This window comes from Dermochelys coriacea, chromosome 2 (genome assembly GCF_009764565.3).
Source record: "Dermochelys coriacea isolate rDerCor1 chromosome 2, rDerCor1.pri.v4, whole genome shotgun sequence".
In the NCBI taxonomy this organism is placed as follows: domain Eukaryota; kingdom Metazoa; phylum Chordata; order Testudines; family Dermochelyidae; genus Dermochelys; species Dermochelys coriacea.
In genome coordinates, this window is record NC_050069.1 from 136,681,375 (window position 1) to 136,696,835 (window position 15,461).

At 41.9% G+C, this 15,461-nt stretch overlaps 1 long non-coding RNA gene across 1 annotated transcript; it reads right to left on the reverse strand.

The window, feature by feature from the left end:
• Positions 1 to 586: 586 nt before the first annotated feature.
• Positions 587 to 9,670, reverse strand: LOC122458810. Its single transcript, XR_006279085.1, has 2 exons — positions 9,057 to 9,670; positions 587 to 1,656 (listed from the first exon to the last, which is right to left on the reverse strand). It is a non-coding gene; the product is annotated as an uncharacterized LOC122458810 (long non-coding RNA).
• Positions 9,671 to 15,461: the final 5,791 nt, after the last annotated feature.

Here is a 15,461-nt window from a genome sequence, read left to right on the forward strand (position 1 = left end):
TCTCTTCTCCACCTCCTCCCCTGAGCACACGGCTCCCCACTCCTCCCCCTCCCTCCTGGAAAGTGCTAAGTGCCTGAAGGTAGGCAGAGGAGCAGGGACACTGAGTGCTGTGGGGGACGGGAGCTTGGCAGCCAGCAGGAAATAACTCTAGGAGGGCGGGGGAGGGCACATGGGGAGCGTGGCGGGCCACAGGAAATAACGTGTTTGAGACCCCTAGTCTAGAATGAGAATACTTAGTCCTGCCTTGAGTATGAGGGACTGGACTAGATGACCTCTCGAGGTCCCTTCCAGTTTTATGATTCTATAATAATGACACAGCTTTTCAATTAACTAACCATGAAAATCTATGGGAAAAATGAGGTTTCATGGTTAAAATAATGGGTGGGGAATCAGGACTCCTCACTTCTCTCCTGCCTTTACCAATGACTTGCTGAGTTTCCTAGGGAAAAATAACTTAACATAACCTCTCTGACTTAAGTCCTATCACAGACCAATATGATGGCTACAAAAGTGCTGGTGATGTTCTCGCTGCTGAGCAAGGCACAACAGGGGCAGGTTCTGTCTCACATGTAAAATGCACAGCAAAATGTGACAAACATTTTATTCAGTCTATAAAAGCAAAATCAAATTATGCTTCAACTTCCTTGGGATGTTACCCTCGTTATCAGATCCCCCATAACAATTGTTACACAAGATGGAGTTTTGTTTACTACTCATTAAAAGAGAGGTATAATACTTCACTTCATGGGGTAGTGTTAATAGCATGGTTACTTGATGACTGTGACGCGATCTAAGATCCTCAGCTGAAAAGGACTGTATATTGAATCATCACTAAATAATAATAAAAATGTTCTGCATAATTATTATACAGTAGCTTGTGACAGGTTTATCATAATAAAAATGATAGATTGAAGTTGAAGTTAAATATGTGTTCCCTGACCACAGTTTTATTATTTCTTCATAGTCTGATTATCTAAGTTAACCAGAGAGGGTCCATGTTCACCTCTTCCTACAAATTCCAGTCTACACTATTAATAAATGTGTGCTGTATGAAGAATCAGATAACCCATTTAATCACTAGACATTACATATCTGCTCCATGCAGCTCATCTGATCTGTCAACTGAGATATTAAATATTTCTTTGCAGTATTTCTGAGAGATAAGAGAACATCTTAAAGGTGAACTGCAAAGAAGAAAAAATGTGAGCAAGTCTTCTTTATAATGGATGAAGAAGGCCTGAAAATTTTTTCTTCAGCATGTTTTCTTTCAGTAGTTTTTTTTTAATATTAAATCAGGATCTGTCTATGTTCCCACCTCTGCAGTGTCAGTTCTGAAAGTAAAACAATTGCTTGAGACCCAGCACCTTTTTCATTACAAATTAAGCTATGCACCTATGGACGAATAAAGGGCTAGCAGAATTTTGGACTCACAAGTACCAAAGATGTGAATCTACAGCAAATAAGGGAAAGGAATTTTAATTGTGCGATTTAAAACTTTAGGTTTGGGAGCGGGGTTGTTTTTTGTTAATACTTATTTAAATTAAATGCCAGACAGTTAAGTGAAAAATATTTTTGTGTTAAATATTTAACATTTCAGTCCTTCAATTAGTAGCTTGGAAAGATCACACTGCAGTTCTTCTGATCGTCCAAGGAGATCTGTATAAAAAGTAGGGGAGATGTGTTATTTCTGCTGCGTCTAATATTAAAAAAGCAGGAAAAAGTTTCATAAGGAATTAAAAGGACACTTTTTTTTTTAATTTACATAACAGTTAGCTTCAACTGTAAAAAAATTCAACCCCTACAATTGCATGTTCTTAGGAGGTTTGAGGTCTAACTACATTATACAAAGGCTGTTGTAATAGTATTTATCAGGATTTTCTAAATGTAGATGTCTAGAACTTTTTTCTGATTACAAACTATCAATTTAGCCAGTTGTTTGGTTATCTACCAAGAAATTAGAAAGCCATAGGCTCCAAAGTGATTTATGATTGTATACATCAGCATGTTACAGTAACTTATTTCTTAGCATATTTTCTTCTTAAAATTATCCTTCTGAACATTCTGGTTTATTCATTAGCCAAACATAAGTCAGGATATATTGGGCAGTATATTTTCAAATGGGGGCACCCACTTTTGAATTTTTTCTCCAGATAGTCCCTCAAGGTGCTGTAGGATGAGTCTGTTTCAAAGTATTGAGTGACCGCACTCTATGTGCTTGTCTACATTAAGAAAAAAGGTGTGCAAGGCATACATTTTATTATGCTAGCCTAGCATAGAGAAGGAATCTCAATGTAGATGGTTAAGGTGAACAGACGGGGCATAAACTGCCAAAGGAGCAACTGCTTCACTAAGAGAGAAGGGGTAAAATGGGGCCCAGTCAGGGCCACCCTTGGACCCATATCTGTGCAGAGAAGACACCCGCCACCCCTACACTCTGGGGGCACTAGGATCCATATGGTGTGCCTCTCCACACCATGTGGGCTTGGGTGGAAAAGGCAAAGAGGATCCAGCCAGAAATTTCAGTTGAGAGAAGTAGCCAAAGCAGGGACTTCTGGTCCTTTGGAGAACTTTCTACAGTTTTGACTGGACTTCCTCTGCCCTGGGTTGATTGGATACTTGCATAGAATATCAGGGTTGGAAGGGACCTCAGGAGATCATCTAGTCCAACCCCCTGCTCAAAGCAGGACCAGTCCCCCAATTTTTGCCACAGAACCCTAAATTGCCCCCTCAAGGATTGAACTCACAACCCTGGGTTTAGCAGACCAATGTTCAAACCACTGAGCTATCCCTCCCCCCTTGCTCCACCCTTCTCCCTCACAGTATTGTCACCCCAGTCTCACTCCTTCCCTTTAGCTTGGCCCCTCCTAACGAAACACATAAAAAAAGGTGAACTGAACAAGGCATTTGCTGACATCCCATTGTTCACTTTGCTTGTGTGTTCTATCCACTTTACCACTCTGTCTGTCGTGTCTATTTAGACTATGAACTCTTGGAGGCAGGGACTGTCTTTTTTCTTTTCTTTGTACAGTTCCTAGCACACTGGGGACCTAGTGCTATGGTAATGCAAATAATAAATAATAATGAACCCTTGGTGATGCCTAGCGTTCCCTTCCACCAGCTACACTGAAGTAAAGCTACCACTACATTGAGGTTGTCTCCGTTAAGATATGTGATATTTCATTCTTAAAATACACACTGTAATGAGGCAGTGTGGCTCCACCGTGACCCAAGGTGCATGCCAGGACTGGCCCAACTTGCCCTGGGGCTGCTACCCAAAGGAGTTCAATATCTTCATCAATGATTTAGATAATGGCATAGAGCGTACACTTAAAGTATGTGGATGATACCAAGCTGGGAGCTGCAAGTCTTTGGAAGATGGGATTAAAATTCAAAATGATCTGGAGAAACAAGAAAAAGGTCTGAAGTAAATAGGATGAGTTGCCAGACCTGCCCTATGGCCGCTACCCAGAGGAGTTGCTGAGCCTGCCGCTTGCCAGCTACCCTGAGGAACCCATGCTGCTGGACGCCCCAGAGGACACCGTCTGGACCCAGGTACCCCAAGAGGGGGAATCAGGAAGTAGTCCGGAGGCAGCAGATCATAGTCTGGCTGAGGAACTGCCAGAGCCTATGACAGTGTGTTGCAGCCAGGAGCCCCACTGACACAACAGCAGGTTTCCTGCAGCTGCAGGGCCCCGTGCTAGGATGCAGTGGAGTGGGAGGGCCTGCGTCCCCCTCTCCCCCAACTCATGGGTGGCAGTCTCCCCCTCTTTTAGGTCCTTTAGGGCCTGGGCCTACTAACATGGGCCTATTTCTAAAAACTGTTTGCTACTGTTCAGCCCCTGCAGGAGGGCCTGAGCACCTGACTGATTGTTGCACTGCCCTGACCTAGGGCCCGGGCTTACGATGCTTGTTTCAGTTGCCGAAAGGGCTGCCGAGGGAGACTCCCACAGCCGGACTAACTTCCCCAAACATTATCTGCGTGTCGTGAGCCAGTGTGGCTCCCCGCCGCCCCGGAGAGGGTCGAGCCCCGGCTAGCCACTTTACACACACACGCACCCTTTTTCCCCTCCCTAGTGCAGGCATAGCTCATATTAATTCTGACAATGCAGGAGGCCATTTAATGTATGATCAGATTTTTAGTTTCATTTTGTAGTCTGTATATAAGATTATACAGAACTAGCAAAGCTCCCTGTTCCACTCATGTTGCTCAAAAACATGCAACTCGGGGCAAATGTACAGAGGAGTCTGATTTTATTTTGTGTCTCAGTGAGTTTGATGTTCCCTAAACAGATAAATGAGAACCTTTTTTTTTTAATGGAGTCAGTTAACTCCTCCCCTAGGGAGGCTTTTACCTGCCACCCACACTTTGACAAGGTGTGACACTAAGCATTGACCCAAAATGAGTATTGTCCTGCACAAATCTGCTGTTGTCATATGACTTAACGTCAGCTTCTGACAAAAATATTTAAGACAGTATACAACCAAAAGACATTGAATCCCACCTTTTAAACTTCTGCCTCTGATAGTTTTTTGTCGACTCCGTAATTCTGAGCGTTTCCAATTTGAAATACTCTCTCATGTCATACATTTGGACACCAGTCAGCTCAGAGCTATGGGCCTGATCTATAGCCCAGTGTAGTCAATGGAAAGCTTTCCATCAGCTTCAATGGGCTTTGAATTAGGCTCTATGTCACTAATGCCTTGGTGAGAGGAGGAAACAAAGTGCTTTTTTCCCCCCTCCTCCAGTCAGATTAGTTCAATCAAGCTAATTCAACTTGATTACAAACCCCATTAACATCCACAAAGCAGGTTATATTATCACTGCCAAAAGAGCTGTCTCAACTAGGAGTTTACAAGGAGATAAGTCAGGGGTAGTTTTTAACCTTGATTTAGCTAGTTGAGGTAAACACTATAACCTCCACTTGGAGTTTACCACACTAGCTACATCAGGGTTAAAAAAAAAAAAAAAAAAAAAAAAACAGACGAACAAAAAAAAAAAAAAAACACACCACACAGTGCCTTGAGTCCACTAGGATTTTACATCAAGATATCTGATGAGGTTCAACAAGGACAAGTGCAGAGTTGTGCACTTAGGATGGAAGAATCCCATGCATTACTACAGATTAAGGACCAAATAGCTAGGCAGCAGTTTTGCAGAAAAGGACCTAGGGGTTACAGTGGACGAGAAGCTGGATATGAGTCAGTGTGGCCTTGGTGCCAAGAAGGCCGATGGCATTTTGGGCTGTATAAGTAGGGGCATTGCTGGCAGATTGAGGGATATGATCATTCCCCTCTATTCGGCATTGGTGAGGCCTCATCTGGAGTACTGTGTCCAGTTTTGGGACCCACACTAAAAGAAGGGTGTGGAAAAATTGGAAGGAGTCCAGCAGAGAGCAACAAAAATGATTAGGGGACTGGAACACATGACTTATGAGGAGAGGCTGAGGGAACTGGGATTGTTTAGTCTGCGGAAGAGAAGAATGAGGGGGGGATTTGATAGCTGCTTTCAACTACCTGAAAGGAGGTTCCAAAGAGGATGGATCTAGACTGTTCTCAGTGGTACCAGATGACAGAACAAGGAGTAATGGTCTCAAGTTGCAGTGTGGGAGGTTTAGGTTGGATGTTAGGAAAAGTTCTCTAGGAGAGTGGTGAAGCACTGGAATGGGTTACCTAGGGAGGTGGTAGAATCTCCTTCCTTAGGGGTTTTCAAGGTCAGGCTTGACAAAGCCCTGGCTGGGATGATTTAGTTGGGGATTGGTCCTGCTTTGAGCAGGGGGTTGGACTAGATGACCTCCTGAGGTCCCTTCCAACCCTGATATTCTATGACATGAGTTAGCTAGCTCACTGTAAAAACACACTCACCTTATGCAGTGAAGACAGCTTGTGAGAAGGGAGTAGGCAGGCGGAATACAGCTATGGTGGGTGTGGTGGGCATAGGTGCAGAAGAGATCTCAAACTCAGTGGTTGGAAAGCTGCCTAGCTTTTAAAATATCTGTCCTCCTTTTACTGTGCTAACAACAGCATACAGTGCTCACTCAGCAACTAAAATGTCCTCAGAGTGAAAATATGAATCAATGCCTCTAGCAGAGTTAGTTTCTAAAATACAGGTCTCTTCTTGGCAACTTTGAGTCTATTTTAGAATATTTAAAATAAAGGATCTGACCTAGCAGCTACTGAGCCCCCTCCACTCCCACTGAAGTCAACAGGGACAAAAGACGTGGTACTTTACACAAAGCGCACAGAACTCCTCAGGGTCAGCTCCAGCAGAGTGGTTCCTAATGCCCCGAGCCTGCATAGATTGGCTCCTTTGCTCATGGAGAGCTCATCAGAGGGTCAGGGTCAATGTTAGAAATATGAACCCTAGCAAATCCTTTAATTTCCAAAGAGCTTTTCTGGAAGCTCTGAGGTCACATCCACATTAGGGAAAAAATGGGTGTTCTTGCACCACATATTAGTTAATATATGGTAAAATCCATAGTAAAGACAAGGCAGTTTTTACATGTTAACAGGTCAGGATAAATTTTAGTGATAAGAACACGCCTTTCTTATTAGGCAAGACAAGGCCTCTATTATACAGCCATGTCACAAAATGTTACAATGCCACTAGCAAAAAATATTCCAGCTTGTGTTTTCTCCATCCATCTATCAGATTCCACCCCAATGTTAATACTATAAATCAGCTGCTCACTTTTGTCAATAGCACTTGCTAGGCATCTTTCTAATGCTAATAGTAAAGTTTCTGCAGATCAACAGGCTCATCTGAATTTGTCAACAGTCCACTTCAAAGGATAAAAGGGAAAGACTTCTGACTCTTCTGCTCCCCATCTCCAGTTGCTGTGAGTGGGGATAAAATTGGGCTCAGGTTGCCCTTTAATTGTGGTATTTGTCTATAAGTGACAGTGATAAGCACTAAAGTTCATTTATTCCCACCCATATGCTGCCCTCTTTCCGACCATTCTCCTTCTGTTGGGTGGGGCGTGGTTTACTTGTTTTGAGATATGAGATCACCTTACTTGCAGCCAAGATCAAATGGTGAAGTGTCTTGATTAGAGGGACTTCATCTGCAAAACTTTGTATTTGCCGGCAGTACAAACCTGTAAGTGACCAGTTTTATCTTACCCTTATTCTAACCATAGAGTTTATCCTCACTGCAGAATTACCCAGGCTCTTACTCAGGTTTTAGCCCAACCCCTCCTACCATCCACACACAAACATTTTACCTGGGTTTGGCAATGCTTTAAGACTAAACTAAACTAGTTTACTGGCTTGGGGAGGAGGGATTAAAGCCTAGGTGCCACTTTAAGTCAGGCTGGAACATGGAACCCACCCATTGTACAGTAAGGATGCAGGCTAAATCACTTAAGTGCCGATAGTTCTCCAATGCCTTCCCACAGTTCCCCTCAAAGAAAACACAAGTTCTTCTGAAATTGATGGGAAAGAATCCTAGATCATCTCAGCACAAAAAACCATGGGATATGTCCCCTAACACACAGGTGAGTTGCAGATACAGTAAGGACTCAGGAACATGGGTGGAGCTGTGCAGTGAGGATGCTCACACCAAAGCTAAGCTAACCTGGGTGCTCACACTGGGGTGCCAATCATCTAGGCTAACCCTACAGTGAAGATATATCCTAAGAGAGTGACCATGAGCTGTATTTGGCTGTTGGGCATTTTTTTTTAAGTCAAATTCAAAGCAAAGAAAGCACCCTTATATCATAGTCAGACATAAGACTTGCTTCCATTCACATTGATTTAAACTGAAACAGGATAAGAAGATTAGTCTGACCAGGTATGGCTATTCTTACGATCTACCTAGCTCAGTATCCTGTCTCCAATAGTGGTCAGTACTACAGCTTCAAGGGGAGAGTACAGAACAGGGCATATGGAGTAATCCACTCCCATCTTCTCCTCCTGACTTCTGGCAGTTGGAGGTTTAGGGTTGCCTGAACATGGGGTTGCATCCCTGACCATCTTGTCTAAGAGACACTTATGAACCTATCCTCTATGAACTTTAGTTCTTCTTTGAACCCATTTATCTTTTGGCCATCACCACATCCCATGGCAATGAGTTCAACAGATTGATTGCACATTGTATGAAGTACTTCCTCTTGTTTGTATTAAACTTGCTACCTATTAATTTCATTGAGTGACCAATGGCTTTTGTATTGTGGGAAAGGGTAAATAGCACTTCCGTATTCATTTTTTCCTACACCATTCGTGATTTTATGGACCTCCATCGTATCTCCCTTTAATCATCTCTTTTGAAAGCTGAACAGTCCTAATTTTTTTAGTCTCATCTTTTTGAAAGGATCAAGCAGAATTTGCTTATTTATCCAAAACAATTTTTTAAAAGTGGAAATAACATGTTTGCTGCCCATTGTTCTGATCCTTTTGCTTGTGTGTTTACATACTTTTTCTCTTCATGCGTCCATATAAAGACTAAGCTCTGCAGAACAGGAACCGTCTCCGAGTCCTGGTCCTCACAACATTTCTGTGGTACGGACTATCAGTATATCCATTTTACAGATGAGGAACTGAGATTCCAAGTGACTTGCAAAGTACACACCCAAGCAGGGAACTGAACCTGGCTCTTCCAAGTCCCAGGCTAGCAATCTAAACTCTGGACCAGGCTTGCTTTCTTCATTCTGTATTCATGGTAGGTACTGATATAGTTAAAGCAGTACAATCTTTTAGTGCTTATTGGGGCCTCTAGATGCTATTGGAATACAAATAATAAGTCCCGACTAAGGCTTGGTCTGCACTAAAAAGTTAGGTCAACCCACCTAAGGACATATTTAAACTGACCTAACCCATGGCGTAGACAGTGCTAGGCTGACAGAAGAATTCTTCTGTCCACCTAGCTACTGCCTCTCAGGTAGGTGCATTATCTACTCAGATCAGAGACCCCTCCCATCACTATAGGGAATATCTAAACAAACTCTACGGCAGTGAAGCTGCAGTGTTGCAGCTGTACCAGTAGAGCATTTCAAGTGTAGAAAAGTCTTAAGGCTTTAAAACAAACAAACAAAAACAAAAACAAAAAAAACTCTGCGTACCTCATTTCTCACATAGGCATGCATAGGCAATTTCTAGCAGGGGCTAAAGTTTTCTGATGAAAATGGCTATGGCTGAAAGAAAAACAAATATTTGAGGGATAGTACAGGCTCCTGATAAGATGCAGCATAGCATTCAAAAGATGTTGTACATTTGAGCACTGTCTTTTTCAAATCCTAGAAAAGAAATCTTAAATTATAGGGAGACTTTACATTCTGAGAAGTATCAAAATGAGGTTTATAATACTGAAGCATTACTTTTTTCTACCAAAATCTGAGAAGTCACAACCCCTAACGCTGGCTTCTTTGACAAATATCTCTTGGAATTTAAAGAGATCACTGAATCCTAATAGGAAGAAGATTCCTGTGTACTGCTGAACTCATCTTAGCACATGACCACAAGTTGTGCTTACTCTTTTTTTCCAGCATGACTGGAAGATTTACTATTGACTAGGGAAATACTGTAAGCAGTATAATAGTAGCCAGTCTGCAAAAGATCTGAAAGGCTTTCCCTTCGTGTTCATCATGAGTCTGCAGAAATAAAATGTATTTTAAACTACTGGAAAACTGATTCTAAAACCAGGAAATCTGGGGTTCATGTCCCATTTGATGTTCAATTCCTGAAGCACAACACACATGCAGAGTCTGATGCTGCAGTCCAGTACCGGGAAAACTCCAGTGTTCCCAACTTTCATAATTTTATCTCGAGTCTCAATATTTGGAGTTTTTACTTAAATCCCCAGCTTCTGGAGTCATGTGATTATTGGGGGAGGGATCTCAGTTTTTAAAACAAGATTAGGAGGAAAGTTTGAAAACTTAAATCCCAAAGGATCAAAAACCAGAAGGCAAATAAGAACCAAGAATGTATTATTTTTAAGCCAGTCTTGTGATTGGCAATATTGAAACTCTCATTGATATCTATGGAAACTTTGCCTGTGTAAGGACAATGTGTTTGGCCTTATAGTCCTTTACATGATATCTTACATCGATTAGCTGCTTTGTTTTACTAAAGATAGAACATGTCATTAGGATTCATCAAACTGCCAAAGACTGGATAATTCCAAGTATTGAAAGAGTTCCAGTTTGGATGTTGAGTATGAAAAAGGTGTCAGATGGGTTTCTATTTCTTCTTTCTTTTTAAGAAAACCAATTATGTACTCATCTGTTTAAACTAAACTGAATACAGTTAGCTGGAAAAAGAAGCCCCAGTTTAGAAGCTTAAGCCCACCTCGCCTTCTCCCCTGTAAGAACTCTTGAGAGGGATCAGAGGAGAGAATCTCTGAATTCTTCCATAAAGGGATAGGCACTTGTCCCTTACAGAAGAGTTAGGGAGTCCAGACTCCATAGCACAGAGAGGATGAGCAAGAACAACTATCCTCACTTGGTAGCATATTCCCTGTGAGGATTGTGAAAGGAAAGCTATGTTAACCCCACCAGGACCACATCTGGCCTAACTCCTTCCATTCCACATTCAGGCTCTGCAATCCACATAATGGCCTCTCGGAGAGGGGTGTGCAGGGGGAGTGGCTGTCCCATCCTTCTGTGCAGACAGGACATGATCCTTGCACAGAGGATTGCTCCCAGTTTGCCTTTGATCAGTGGGGAGCAATGAGGCCTACAGTTGTTAATGAAAGAAAAAAAAAATATCATCAAACCCAAAGCTCCCTAAATGATCTAAGAAAAAGCTCTTAACTATAAGGTTAGTTAAGTTATGGAACAGGCTTCTAAGGGAGGCTGTGGAATCCCCCTCATTGACAGTTTTTAAAAACAGGTTGTACAAACACTTGTCAGGGATGGTCTAGGTTTACTTGGTCCTGCCTCAGCATAGGGGGCTGGACTTGATGATCTCTCAAGGTCCCTTCCAGCCCTGCATGTCTGTGATTCTATGATCAGAGGGCTAGACTTATTTAGGACATAGAACAAGAATATATCAGATAACAAACCAGTATCATGCTTGATCTTCACTCAACAGCCTTCATCAAATGAGGTGACTTTGACCACATTGCTTAGCAGGATAATTTTGCTCATATCTTGTACATTGTCCAATCACACATTAATCTGAATTTTAAAAAATTATATACAAAAAAAAACAAACAAAGGATAATAGTAACACTAGACCTCTCCTTAATACTTAAATCAACAAGCACTGGAGAACTATGGCCCAGTCCTGAAAAGACTTCTGCACATTAGCAACTTTACTCACAGGAGGTTTTGGCCAAGGGGGCAGCTCACATGAGTAGCAATGCAACTAGTGTTGCTAACTATTGCAACTTTACCATAAGTCTCATGATACTGAGGTATAAAAGAGGAAGTTTCTAGGCCTCATTGCTGCAGAGAAAAGCTTGAAAACACTAACCAATGCAACCTAGAGGCTCAGAACCTAAGAGGCAAATAAAAAAAAAACAAAAAATGATTGCTTTTTTAAAATCTCATGATTTGTGGGAGATCTGACTCAAGATTTTTGACTGCTTGGAGTTTGAACCGCTCTGGCCCTGATACAAAGCCCAGTTAAGTCAATGGAAAACACAAAAAAGCTCAGGCGCCTAGGTTAACAATCTTACCGCAATGACATTTTTCCCAGTTATATATTGGTCAATGGCTGCGTTCTGTGCTTACGGTATTCAAATTTGAAGGAATTTATTAAAAATGAAACTATAAAATATTTGCTTTTCTAGAGTCTGCTCTATCTATGGATCTCCAAACCCTTTCCAAGCAAACTAAATAAAACTAACTCCTATGTGAGGGAGGGAAGTATTATCAGCCACATTTAAAATGAGGAAACCAAGTCACAGAGAGGTGTCTCAGGCCAAGAATTCTGTTGTAGAACTGGTAATGGAAGCTAGATTGCTTGAGTCCCAGTCCTGTGCTTTAACCACAAGACAGTCCTTCCTGTGTTGCTTCAAAAAATAAACTGGGAATGCTTATGAAGCAGTTAATTACATCAGAAAATGTCTGACATCTGGTAAGCTATTGGCTATAATAAGTAGTGTATATTGTAATAAACATGTAACGCAGTAGTTCTGGAAAGAAATTGAACTTTATTTCCTGGGCCTTTCACTTGATCCGAGTCAGAGTTACAAGAAGCTAAATACCCTGCCCTTTGACTTCAGTGGCTCCTGTTACAAATGTGGTGCTCAAAGTGTGTGACTAACAGCACTGACCAGATCCAGACAGTGTCGAGACTCCAAAGACTTCCCCGCATACAGCTTTATCTCCCATCTAATTTACATCATCATTGCGAGTCCAGTCTCGAGCCTTTCCTGGACAGAAACTTCCAAATTTACCAGGTTGCACAACGTTTGGCGACGTGGCCTTGCATCCACGAGGGACTGAAAATGAGGCTGCCGTTCATTTTCACTAGTGATATAAGAAGGATGTGAGTAGCATTGTTTTGTGAATTAAATCTCAAGAGGGGAAAAGAAGCTCTTTGTCATTTTATTCTGACTCACAACTTTTGTACAATATTTTCCAGCTTGTCTGTAGACAGCTTTTTCCTTCATATTTCCCCCCTTCTTAAATAAGACCTTCTATCCTAAATGAAAAAAGTGATTCAGAACCCCGTGTTTACATGCACATTCTCTAATACTGTATATAGATATGGCCACATGTTTTTCTTTCAAGAGACATTCCTGCAGGGTCCACCTGAGTAGCAGCTGAATAGGAAACCCACAAAGAGTTGTTATAGCTCCAAATGCATTACTTCCTGGCCAGATTTCCACACAGAAATCTGGCAAGCCCACAGGGGCCTGTGCTATGGGGATCATCCAGTTCCTGTTGCTCCTCTGGCTCTCAGCCCTGCTGTACAAACCAGCTGGAGCCATAGCAGAGACACTTGCACAGGTTTAACACAGTGAGGGCAGCAGGGACAGATGCAAGTTCATCCGAGCAGAAACCCATCTTGTGTTTGTACATCACCTGGCACAACGGGGCCCTGCTCAATGATCAGGGACCCTCGGTATTATTGCAATTAGAACTAGTTGGGAATGTTTCAAGGACATGGTCTTTTGTTGGAAAATGGAGAGGTGTCAAAACTGAAACTTTGTGGGTGGTGGAACTTCCCAGTTTAGTCTCGGAGGTTTCTCAGGTCCAGGATGGAACTTGGGAGACCTCAGTAGTCAGTTGGCCAGAGCACTCAAAGTTTGATTCAGGCCAGGGAATTGAATCTGGGTCTCCCAGGTGAGTGTCCTCACCCTCAGTTGGGGTGAAGCTCTTACTTGCTCTGTTTTGTTATGAAAAACTTGTGAACATCCGTTTCATCCCACTTCAGAATGGGAACATTTCTGAAATCTCAAAGTTTCATGGATGGAAAAATCATCTCCCACCCTTCACTAATTACCATTCAAATAACCATGCCCCCTATCCACCCAGGCAGGGAAAGAAGCATGTGCAAACATCCTGCTCTGTGGAGAGCTCCACAGGTGGAGCCAGCGTTAAATCAAAGACATGTCTTAAATTCCAAAATAAATTGACCACTATTTGCTGTGGGCGAGGAAGATACCAGAAGGGCAGAGTCTCCATCCTGCCCAAGCTCTGCGCACTGCAGGCAACAGAACCTGTGGCTTGACCTCACCTTTGTGTCTGCTTATATTCTGGGCTGGCTGAGGGCCAGTTTGACTTCCTGTGCAACTTCCAGCAGCCTCAGGGCTGCTGTAAATTGCACTGCCTTTAAGAGCTGCAAATGAGAATAGCTGGTAAGACGCATGCTCCAGCCACATCCCTGGCACCTTTCCTATTGTCAGAGGAGGAAATAGAGCCATTTTCACAGCTCTGTCTCATCCAGGGAACTCTCTTGCCCCAAGAGTATTTCCTAGGGCTGGATTATGACTTCTTTACACTGCTGTGGTAGTGTACAAGTATGCTCAAAATCTAGATCTAAGGTGACTTAAGCCCATCTCTTATTTTAACCTTGGTTTGTGAACAGTAATAGAAAGGTAGAGGAAGAAAATGTTATTCTTAGCCTGATAGTGACATAAGAAGATCAGTCATGGTACTAGCCTGACAGACTAATTCCACGGAAACTCAAACAAAAATTAAAAACAATTCAACAACAACGTTCCCTGAGCAACAAGCCAGCCAGCTCCCATCACTGACGATATTCGAGCTGGCTGCAGGGTCATCCATGCTAGAAATACATTTGTTTATGACCAAAACATCTCAAGATGTGCATGTGTCCTTGAAATTATACCTTCAGTTTTTGTCAGGTATAGAAGAGACAACATGACATGCTTTATCCTTTAGGCTTTTCTTTGTCAGCATCAACTCTCTCCTTTTCATTTACATGCTATGACTCACATTGGGAAAGAACAGCACTTTACTTGTTGTAAGGGAGAATATATTTTCTTCTGTATAGCATGCAAAATCCAAGTCAGTTTCCCATATGTTGGAAACTGTAATAATTATATTATTGCCGTCCCAGGTCTCTCATTTTGCAATCCTATAACAGTTAAGTAATAGTAGTAGGCTAGACTGAGCGCCAGCGTTAAGTTTGTTTAGTGGTGAAGGCATGGGACTAGAACCTCTGGGTTCTATGTCCTCTAGGTTTTGTTACCTGCCTCTAGGTTTTATGTCCAGTTCTTCCACAGAATTAATCTCTCTGTGTCTTGGTTCCTCATCTGTAAAATAGAGATAATAATCACCAACCTAACTAGGGTGTGGAAAGGCTAAATTCATTAATAATGGTCAAATACTTTGAGATAAATGGTGCCATAGAAAATTACAAGCCATTGTAACTTCTGGGATCCTTTAACATTAAAAAACTGTGTCTGAATTATTTTTAAAAAGCCCCAAATTCTTCTTGTTTTGTGTCAGGATAAGTTTGTGAATGATTCACAAAATAGAAAAAAAAAGTGCTAAACCCACAGCAAATATGAATAATCTGATCAGCTCTGTTCAAGATTACACTGAGCTTCATCTTAAATTTAAAGAAAATTAAAGTTGCACTATCATGTGTCCAGCTCAGGGCCCAGTTCAGCCAAATGCTGAAGAATTACTTTCAGTGGGACTTAAGTACGTGTCTAAATGCTTTTTTGAATGGGGGCCACAGGCACGAGCTTGCTCACCTGTCTTCAAGCTATATTTTTAAAGTTTATTTTAAAATTATAATAGTTATTGGGGAGAATTTTCAAAGTCTACAAAGAGCATTAAGTCTATTTGAGATTTGGTGAATATTCTTTATCAATTATTATTATTATTAATTATTTGATTACTATAACACCTTGGCCAGGACCCAATTGCGCTAGGTGCTGTACAAACAGAACTAAAAGACAGTCCCTGCCCTCAATGGGCTTACATTCTAGCTCCCAAGTTCCTGCCTGCTAAGACTGTCAGCCTGCTCTTGACTTCATAGCCTTGGTGGATATTGGATCAGATGTAGTTAACTGTCTTGCAACTGCTAAACAAATATTAAGA